Genomic DNA, 11594 nt, shown 5'->3' with positions numbered 1-11594 from the left:
CAAGAACTCATCAATTCATTATTATGAATGATTAGAGTGTAGAAACATTACCTTTTTGACGTTCAATCCTCTTGAATTCAAGTTCTAGGGTTTCCACGCCCAACAATAATGTTCCACTCACAACTCTATTGATTAGAAGGGTTTACTCAAGTTAGAAAGAGATTAGGGACTTGAATTCAACCTAGAATCATGATAAAACTTACCTTGGAGGGTTCTTGAGGCTTGGGACTTGTTCCCTTTGACTTTAGGGTGATTTTTCGTGACTAGGGGTGTTAGGAAAATAAACTCCAAGGTTAAATGTAACTTAAAACACGAAATCCCAACTATTAACCCGAAATCGACCTGTTTCGCGATGGTTCCGCGATGCGGGTGCATCGCCCAACAGTCTTCAGCTATAAACTCAGAGTTTCGCGATTGTTCCGCGAAGCGGGGCCATCACGCGCTCTCACACGCGCCCTCACGCGCTCCGAGTAGCGACGGGTGTCGGTTCTGCACAGTGTTCGGTAAAATGGACATAACCTCTTGTAAAGAGCTCTGTTTGGGCTCCACAATATACTGTTGGAAAGCTATTTGAAAGGGCTACAAATTTCATGTTTTACATTTCCTCAAATTCCCAACGGATTGTCACCAAATTTGACTGGAAGGCAGACGTATCGAAAACTTAGCAGATTCTATAGAATTTTAAGTGCCTTACTATTAGCCATATTGAGACGATCATATCTCCTTGCTCCGATCTCTGATTGGCCTGGTCCTTATATCGTTAGAAAGGTATTTATACATACTACAACTTTCATTAAGGGTACTTTCCCAAATTCCCAACTAATCAAGGAGTTATCGCTGCCTGAAGTAGGCCTATCAACCATTTTCGCAAAACGTTCAAACCTTCAGTTTTTCCACTAAAACTCTAATGATATGAGTCTAAACATAGTTCCTAGATACGGGGTGTTCCATTATCTCCCCTTTGGGGTCATTCGTCCTCGAATGATGGTCTTGGTTATAATCGCGATTAAATCTGAGACTCTATGGAAGTTTTGCAGCATTTATTCTGTAACTAAGATACCTAAAACTAACTGACTGAGCCACATGATCACTGAACTGACTGAATGAATACATGATTACTAAACTGAATATCTACTGAACTGTCTGAATACTGAAAACATGGAGATTATACTATAAGGATCTAAATAAAAAGGTTAGTTACCTTCAGCATTTTCTGCTTGCTCTTCCAAGAGATGGGGATACCTAGACTTCATGTCCTCTTCGGCCTCCCACGTAGCCTCTTCAAATTTTTGATTTCTCCATAGTACTTTCCCTGAAGCAATCTCTTTAGTTCTCAATTTGCGAATTTGACGATCAAGAATAGCCACTGGGATCTCTTCATAGGACAGGCTATCTTTAACCCCTAGGATTTTTGTAGGAACAACTAGAGACGGGTTTCCCATAAACTTCTTCAGCATAGATACATGAAATACTGGGTGTACAGCAACCAAATGTTGTGGCAATTCTAACTCATAAGCCACTTGCCCGATCCTTTGCAGGATTCTATATGGCCCAATATAGCGGGGGCTAAGCTTCCCCTTCTTCCCAAATCTCATAATGCCTTTCATAGGTGAAACTTTCAGGAACACCCAATCGTCAACTTGGAACTCCAAGTCTCTGCGCCGCATGTCCGAATAGGAGTTTTGGCGACTCTGAGCCGTCTTCAAACGCTCTTGAATCAACTTGACTTTCTCCATAGCCTGATATACCAAGTCTGGCCCTAACAACTCTGCTTCACTAACCTCAAACCAACCAATTGGCGACCTACATCTCCGCCCATACAAGGCCTCAAACGGTGCCATATGGATACTAGAGTGGTAACTGTTATTATAAGAAAACTCAATGAGAGGCAAATGGTCATCCCAATTACCTTTGAAATCTAAGACACATGCTCTCAACATATCCTCAAGAGTATGAATAGTACGCTCTGCCTGGCTATCTGTCTGAGGATGAAAAGCTGTGTTGAGGTTCACCCTGGTGCCCAATCCTTTCTGAAAGGATTTCCAAAAGTCTGCAGTAAACTGAGCACCACGGTCTGAAATTATAGACAAAGGAGTCCCATGCAATCGAATGATTTCTTGAATATATAACTTGGCATAATCTTCTGCCGAATCTGTAGTCTTCACTGGTAAGAAGTGAGCTGACTTAGTAAGTCGATCTACAATCACCCAAATCGAATCATGCTTTCGAAAAGAGCGAGGTAAACCTGTTATGAAATCCATGTTTATCATCTCCCATTTCCAGACGGGAATGTATATGTTTTGTGCCAACCCACCTGGCCTTTGGTGTTCGGCTTTGACTTGCTGGAAATTTAGACACTTAGCCACAAAATATGCTACATTCTTCTTCATGTCATTCCACCAATAAATCTCCTTAAGATCATGATACATCTTTGTGGAACCTGGGTGAATGGAATACCTAGAATTATGGGCTTCAGACATAATCCGATCTCTGAGCCCATCTATGTCTAGAACGCATAGTCTGCCTCTGTACCTCAAAGTACCATAATTTTCCCCTTGTTCAAAGGCCGTAGTCTTGTGTTTGTGAATTCCCTCCTTCAACTGTAACAGGCAGGGATCACTAAACTGTTTTTCTTTCACTTTTGCTACTTAGGAGGATTCAGCCCTGTCCTGAACAACAACTCTACCATCTCCAGAGTCTAGAAGTCGAACTCCTAGGCTTGCTAAGCAGTGGACTTCCTTTGTCATAGTTCGCTTGTCTGCCTCGACATGAGCTAAACTTCCTATGGAACGCCGACTGAGAGCATCAGCTACAATATTCGCCTTCCCTGGATGATAGAGAATATCCACATCATAGTCCTTAAGCAATTCGAGCCATCTTCTCTGCCTAAGATTCAGCTCTCTTATATATTGCAGGCTTTTATGATCGGTGAAAATATCCACATGCAGTCCACATAAGTAGTGCCGCCATATCTTGAGTGCAAAAACCACAGCTGCTAACTCTAAGTCATGGGTTGGATAATTCTTCTAGTGAGTCTTAACCTGTCTGGACGCATAAGCAACAAGCTTACCATGCTGCATTAAAACACATCCGAGACCAACTCCCGAAGCATCGCTATAGACAACGAATCCCTCGGTTCCCTCTGGTAGTGTCAAAACTGGAGCAGAAGTCAATCTCTTCTTCAACGCTTCGAAACTCTGCTCACATACCTCTGACCATTGGAATTTGACTTTCTTCTGAGTCAGCTTAGTCAGCGGAGCTGAGATAGAAGAAAATCCCTCAACAAAACGCCTATAATAACCTGCCAGACCCAAGAAACTTCTGATGTCTGATGCTGAGGTGGGTCTGGGCCAGTTCTTGACAACATCAATTTTCTGAAGGTCCACCTTAACACCTTCACCTGAAATTACATGGCCTAGAAATGCCACTGACTTGAGCCAAAACTCGCACTTTGAGAATTTTGCATAAAGCTCACGATCCTTGAGTGTCTGCAACACTATTCTGAGATGCTCTGCATGATCTGTCACACGACGGGAATACACCAATATGTCATCAATAAACACAATGACGAATAAATCAAGATAAGGCTTGAATACTCTGTTCATAAGATCCATGAAAGCTGCTGGTGCATTCGTCAACCCAAATGACATGACAAGAAATTCAAAATGACCATAACGGGTTCTGAAAGCGGTCTTCGGAATGTCAACTTCTTTAACTTTTAACTGATGGTAGCCTGATCTGAGGTCAATCTTGGAATAACACTGAGCACCCTGAAGTTGATCAAATAGGTCGTCTATTCTGGGAAGAGGATACTTATTTTTAATGGTGACCTTGTTCAACTGGCGGTAGTCTATACACATACGCAAGGATTCATCCTTCTTTTGGACAAACAAGACCGGTGCGCCCCAAGGTGAGACACTTGGCCTTATAAATCCCTTATCAAGAAGATCCTTCAACTGAAATTTTAACTCTTTTAACTCTGCTAGGGCCATCCTATATGGTGGAATAGATATCGGCTTAGTGCCGGGAAGCAGATCAATTCCAAAGTCAATTTCCCTATCGGGAGCGACTCCGGGTAGGTCATCTGGAAAGACTTCTGGAAATTCACTGACAACTGGTACTGCCTGAAGAGCTGGAGCCTAGGCATCTGCATCCCTGACTCGAACTAAGTGGTAAATATACCCCTTGGAGATCATCTTTCTAGCTCTAAGGTTGGAAATAAATCTACCCCTAGGTGCTACTGAATTACCTTTCCATTCTATAAGTTCATCGGGAAAATAAAATGTCACAGTTTTGGTTCTACAACCCACAGAGGCATAACAGGACTCTAACCAATCCATACCCATAATTACGTTAAAATCCACCATCTCCAATTCTATTAAGTCTGCTATGGTGCTGCAGTGGTAGATTAACACTGGACAACGCCTACAGATACGCCTAGCTATAACTGATTCCCCAACCGATGTGGATACTTCGAAAGATTCATGCAACTTTTTGGGTTTTATCCCAAATTTCTTAGCAATATACGGGGTTACATAAGATAGAGTGGATCCTGGGTCCATAAGAGCAAATACATCGAAGGTGAAGACTGTTAGCATACCTGTGACAACATCTCCACGAGCCTCGGTATCCTGGCGACCTGACAGTGCATACAGACGGTTCTGACCACCGCCCGTATTACCGGACTTTGTTGCTCCGCGCCCCTGCTGGGTTTGGGAATTTCGGGGAGCTGCTGAATTTGTGGACTGAGCTACATTACCCCCAGTATTCTGTCTTGCGGCTGGGTAATCCTTCAGATAGTGGCCTTGTTGACCGCACCCGAAACAACCATCCGTGCCTGAACGGCACACCCCTAGGTGTCTCCTCCCACACTTACTGCAGGGAGGATATGTAGCTGCTCCAAAATTTTGACTCTTCTGGCTAAACTTGGACCTCTGAGATGGGACACTAACTGTAGACTGAGCAGGTCCTGATGACCTATTCTTGAAGAACTGGCAGTTTCCTCCTCCCTGAGTTCCTGCCTGACTGAAATTTCCTGTAGACTTAGCCTTCTTACTGAATTCCCTATCTTTCTGCTTCTGCAGGGCTTCTTCTTCCTTCAGCCTAGTCTCATTACCTTGTACGAATGCCAGTATCTTGGAAATAGTCATCTTGTCATTCTGAGCAGCTGTATTGGCATCCCTGTGCAATGCGGGTTTAAGCCCAAGTACAAATCTTCTAACCACGGCCCCCATTTCAGGGACCATGTGATGAGCATGTCTGGACAATGACACAAACTTGAGGTAATAATCCTGAACAGTCATGTCCTTCTGCATTAGATTTTAAAACTATGTAGCCTTGGCTTCCCTGACCTCAATTGGCATGAAGTGCTCAATGAATGCGTCTGCAAATTCATCCCAAGTAGCGGAAGGTGCATCCTCCCCTCGGGACCGTTCCCATGTCTCATACCAAATATGGGCCACATCTTGTAGCTGGAAAGCTCCGAGTTCTACTGCCTTTGTATCCGTAGCATGCATCACACGAAATATTTTCTGGAGTCCATCAATGAAATTTTGGGGGTCTTCCTCCTTCTTTGACCCTGCGAACACTGGCGGCTTCATCCGCATAAACTCCTGAGTCCTAGAACTGTTTGACCCACTACTAGCACCTGAGCTAGGGGCCATTTCCTGTCGCTGGGCCTGATTTGTCAAAATTTGAGTGAGCAGCTGAATAGCTCCTCTAACATCTGCATTCGAAGTATTGGGAGGCGTAGCAGCGACATTAGTCGTGGCGACTGCCTAGGCCTGAGTGCCCCCTTCTGTTACGGCGTCAACGGTAGCCCTCTGGCTAGTAGCCGTATTTTTCTTGTTGTACTTCCTTTTTGGAGCCATTTCTGAAATACGTTATTCGCACGAGTTAGAAAAATTCCTAAAAGCATTACTCTATCTGCACGAACTAGAGTATGAAAGAAGTGAAACAAATCCTGAATGTCTTGGTGGTCAACTATTTATATGTGTGGGGCCCTCACACATATAAAAGAGACCCCACTGGACACGGCTTCATAGACTCCCTAAGACACTTGAACCTAGGGCTCTGATACCAAGCTTTGTCACGGCCCGAACCTGGGCCTGGACGTAACACGGCACCCGGTGCCTGACTGCATATGACTGAGCGAACCAACTGGCTGGCTGAATCAACATGTGATACCAAAACATAACTAATTTATAAAATAAAACTAACACATGCTGATGAACTAAACATCTGACTGAAATATCATAATGCGGAAATACTTAGACAATCTGAACATATCTGACAGTAGCCAACATGGCTAAACCAAACAACTGAACGGCTGAGTATAACTGTCTACAAGGCTAACATAACAAATATCTGACTGTCTGAACTGTGTCTATGAAGCCTCTAAGAGTACTGAATAATAAAGTTGTCTATAAACTGAATTAACTAGATAGCTGACAACGCCCCAAAGGAAATTGGGGCTCACCAGTAGCTGATACGTGCACTCCTAAATAGCTGAGTCGTCAACCTGTATATCGTTGCCTGCATCGCGAGACGCAGGCCCCCAAGCAATAAAAAGGGACATCAGCACATTTGAATTATACTGGTATGTAAAGCAACTGAAGAAATAAAATACTGAAACTGAAACTGATAACTATAACTGTAATAGCAAGGAAGTAGACATATGAATACTCCCTACTCTGTATCTGAATCATCTGTATTATCTGTGTTTGTATATGTGGGGCCTCAACCCAATAATAAATGCACGTTATGGCCTCGGCCTTGTAGTGCGTCAGTCAATGGCCTCGGCCATGTATACGTATACACAAGACTGTGCTGTGCCCTCGGGCAAAATCACATACGTATAATTATGGTTAATTAATAAGGACTGAGACCATAACAACAATGAACAATGTTGAACTGAAATAAACATGTTGTACTGAATTGAAAACACTGACTGTTTCTGAGCATACTGAATTTCTAGACTGAGATTCATGTGGTAACAATACATAAGTCTATAAATATTACGTACTGAGTTCATGATATTCAAAGTGACAACCATGAATGAATTCTGTAACTGCAACCCTAGAAGATAACAGTTCTTCAACATATCACGAAACTAGGGCTAAACTGTATTCTGAGTCATATTACTGACAAGTATGAAGAATGAGGCGTAGGAAGAATCATGAACATTCCCTAACGTAGATAGTTAACCTCACATACCTTAATTCCAGCCTTTGAGTGTAATATAATGTTCGCCACCCCTTTCAACTTTGATCTATATCAATACAAGCCAAAGGGATTCTATATTAGCAATAATATTCATGCTTTGGTGATCTATCATTTTATCAAACACTTAGTGGGCATAAAGCTCCACAATCTCCATTAATGGTGTTTCTTCACCCAATTCCCATACTATTACTTCTAGGTGATTCTACAATCTCAATTAGATGTAATTAACATCATTCTCCATCACGCATATCATTATAACAATCTCAAGTCAACAATTCAAAACCCTACTATAGTTCGTGTAATTCTCTTTACTAAACCCATTTACTATTCTCCCAAGAACTCATCAATTCATTATTATGAATGATTAGAGTGTAGAAACATTACCTTTTTGACGTTCAATCCTCTTGAATTCAAGTTCTAGGGTTTCCACGCCCAACAATAATGTTCCACTCACAACTCTATTGATTAGAAGGGTTTACTCAAGTTAGAAAGGGATTAGGGACTTGAATTCAACCTAGAATCATGATAAAACTTACCTTGGAGGGTTCTTGAGGCTTGGGACTTGTTCCCTCTGACTTTAGGGTGATTTTTCATGACTAGGGGTGTTAGGAAAATAAACCCCAAGGTTAAATGTAACTTAAAACGCGAAATCCCAACTATTAACCCGAAATTGACCTGTTTCGCGATGGTTCCGCGATGCGGGTGCATCGCGCAACAGTCTGCAGCTAAAAACTCAGAGTTTCGCGATCGTTACGCGAAGCGGGCCATCGCGCGCTCTCACACGCGCCCTCACGCACCCCGAGAAGCGACGGGTGTCGGTTCTGCACAGTGTTCGGTAAAATGGACATAACCTCTTGTACAGAGCTCTGTTTGGGCTCCAAAATGTACCGTTGGAAATCTATTTCAAAGGGCTACAAATTTCATGTTTTAAGTTTCCTCAAATTCCCAACGGATTATCGCCAAATGTGACTGGAAGGCAGACGTATCGAAAACTTAGCCGATTCTATAGAATTTTAAGTGCCTTACTATTAGCCATATTGAGACGATCATATCTCGTTGCTCCGATCTCTGATTGGCCTGGTCCTTATATCGTTAGAAAGGTATTTCTACATATTACAACTTTCATTAAGGGTATTTTCCCAAATTCCCAACTAATCAAGGATTTATCGCTACCCGAAGTAGGCCTATCAATCATTTTCGCAAAACGTTCAAACCTTCAGTTTTTCCACTAAAACTCTAATGATATGAGTCTAAACTTAGTTCCAAGATACGAGGTGTTACAAAAATCCCCTTTGAAATCCAAACGTTCGGATCTTTTATAGATATTCAACCACCAGATCAGAAAAGAAAGAAGGGGACAAAATATATTAAAGTTTTGTACTCTCGAAAATGAAAAGAAACTGATAAAGAAAAAGGATTTTGAACTCGCCAATCCGGAGTCGATGCGTAGCACGAGATGTTACAGGTCTTGCCCAAAATAGCGAGACCTCTACTGGGTTTTTGGTTGAGCTTCTTGGAGCTTTTCTATGAATGGCTTATGAGAGAGAGACGAGATGTTGATCGAGGAGCGGCTGAAGAGAAAAGTGTAACCCTAGTCCTTCACCTTTAGACTAACGGGTCCGGTCGGATCAGCTTAAAAGGGTAGTGGGCTGGTTGTTTAAAATGGGTAGTGGGCTGGCGAGTTGGTCTGGTCCGAAAAAAAATAGGGCAATTCTACGAATTGCCCTTCTTTTGGGGTGGTCTTTAAATTTTTCCCCTCATATTTGCGGTCTTTAAATTTTTCCCCTCATATTTGTGGTCTTTTAGTTTTGCCCTTAGTTTGGATACCTGAGGTTCTGGGTTCAAACTCCCGCTCAGGCATAAAATAAAAAAATAATTTTGCAAGACAGGGCTGGAGGGAGTGTATGCCGGATCCGGCATAAAGTCCTTAAGGAAAAACTAAAGTTATGCCGGAGGGGGCATAACTTTTCCTCAAGGCATAGTTTAGTTATGCCTTATGGGGCAAAACCTTTCCTTAAGGAACTATGCCTTATGGGACAGACTTTTAATTAAAGCATAACCAAAAGTATGCCTTACAAGGCAGAACTTTTCCTTAAGGAAAACCTTTAGTTATGCCTTAAGGAAAAGTTCCGCCTTAAGGGGCATACTTTTAGTTATATTTTATGGGGCACACTTTTAGTTAAGGCATAACTAAAAGTATGTCCCATAAGGCGGAACTTTTCCTTAAGGCATAATTAAAAGTTTGCCTTCAAAAGTAAAAAAAAAAAAATATATATATATATATATATATATATATATATATATATATATATATATATGTCTCAAGGCAAAGTCTGCCCCCTCCGGCATAACTTTAATTTTTCCTTAAGGATTGTATGCCGGATCCGGCATAAAATCCTTAAGGAAAAACTAAAGTTAAGCCGGAGAGGGCATAACTTTTCCTCAAGGCATAGTTTAGTTATGCCTTATGGGGCAAAACCTTTCCTTAAGGAACTATGCCTTATGGGGCAGACTTTTAATTAAAGCATAACCAAAAGTATGCCTTACAAGGCAGAACTTTTCCTTAAGGAAAACATTTAGTTATGCCTTAAGGAAAAGTTCCGCCTTAAGGGGCATACTTTTAGTTATATTTTATGGGGCACACTTTTAGTTAAGGCATAACTAAAAGTATGTCCCATAAGGCGGAACTTTTCCTTAAGGCATAATTAAAAGTTTGCCTTCAAAAGTAAATATATATATATATATATATATATATATATATGTCTCAAGGCAAAGTCTGCCCCCTCCGGCATAACTTTAATTTTTCCTTAAGGATTGTATGCCGGATCCGGCATAAAATCCTTAAGGAAAAACTAAAGTTATGCCGGAGAGGGCATAACTTTTCCTCAAGGCATAGTTTAGTTATGCCTTATGGGGCAAAACTTTTCCTTAAGGAACTATGCCTTATGGGACAGACTTTTAATTAAGGCATAACCAAAAGTATGCCTCATAAGGCAGAACTTTTCCTTAAGGCAAACTTTTAGTTATGCCTTAAGGAAAAGTTCCGTCTTATGAGGCATACTTTTAGTTATATTTTATGGGGCACACTTTTAGTTAAGGCATAACTAAAAGTATGCCCCATAAGGCGGAACTTTTCCTTAAGGCATAATTAAAAGTTTGCCTTGAAAAGTAAAATATATATATATATATATGTCTCAAGGCAAAGTCTGCCCCCTCCGGCATAACTTTAGTTTTTTCTTAAGGATTGTATGCCGGATCCGGCATACACTCCCCCCCAGCCCTGCCTTGCGAATTTTTTTTTTTATTTTATGCCTGACCGGGGGTTCGAACCCAGAACCTCAGGTATCCAAGCTAAGGGAAAAACTTAAAGAACACAAATATGAGGGGCAAAATTTAAAGACCACCCCAAAAGAAGGGCAATCCGTGCAAAAAAAATGAAAAAAATATTGGTGGTTGATTGGGTTCGGTTTTGGGCTAATATTGGCTGAATGAAAGAGACAATTTGGGATTCTAAATTTAAATAAAGATCTTCTTCCATTAATTATATATTAACGTGTGCTAAAATATTACTTACTATAAAATATATTTATTACTAAATAAAATTATACGATGTTGTAATAGCCCTACGATAATATTTTTAAAGTTTAACAGTAAGTAAATGCTATTGTTTAATTGCATGAAAAATGAATGCGATGCGTAAGATGTTAAAAGCGATCATGGCGATTGCAAATAGTAATCATAATAATAATAATAATAATTATAATTATAATAACAATAATAATAATAATAATAATTATAATAATAATAATAATTATAATTATAATTATAATAACAATAATAATAATAATTATAATAATAATAATAATAATAATAATAATAATGATAATGATAATAGCAGTAGTAATAACGGTAATAAAAACTGATAATAGCTAATGACTGTAGTAGGATAATGAAACGACTATATTAAATAAAAGCTAAAAATAGTAGTAAAGTATAAATAATTGTTCTTAAATTATCAAAAATATTAGAAGCGCCAATAACTATTTTGGGAAGAAAGGCGGGACAAAATTGGGTGTCAACAAGAATTTCTATTTATAGAAGTCAAAAGCTTCTTTTCCAAGAAAATGATAGATGTAGTAAAGTCATTTTCTACCAAGAAAACCTTTTCGAAGTAAAGCACAATTATGATAGAATCTAAATAGTGTAAGAAATTCCAGACAAACCCTCACACATTCATCATGTCCACCATCAAAATTATCATAACTATCAACCACCACCATCACTACTACTATCGCATTATATTAGAAAAATTAAATATTTTTGCTTAATATTTCTATACCTTAATTATTAATTAGGGGAGAAACTACTAT

This window comes from Lycium barbarum, chromosome 3, assembly GCF_019175385.1.
Source record: "Lycium barbarum isolate Lr01 chromosome 3, ASM1917538v2, whole genome shotgun sequence".
Lineage (NCBI taxonomy): Eukaryota > Viridiplantae > Streptophyta > Magnoliopsida > Solanales > Solanaceae > Lycium > Lycium barbarum.
Note: the sequence above shows the minus strand (reverse complement) of the source record.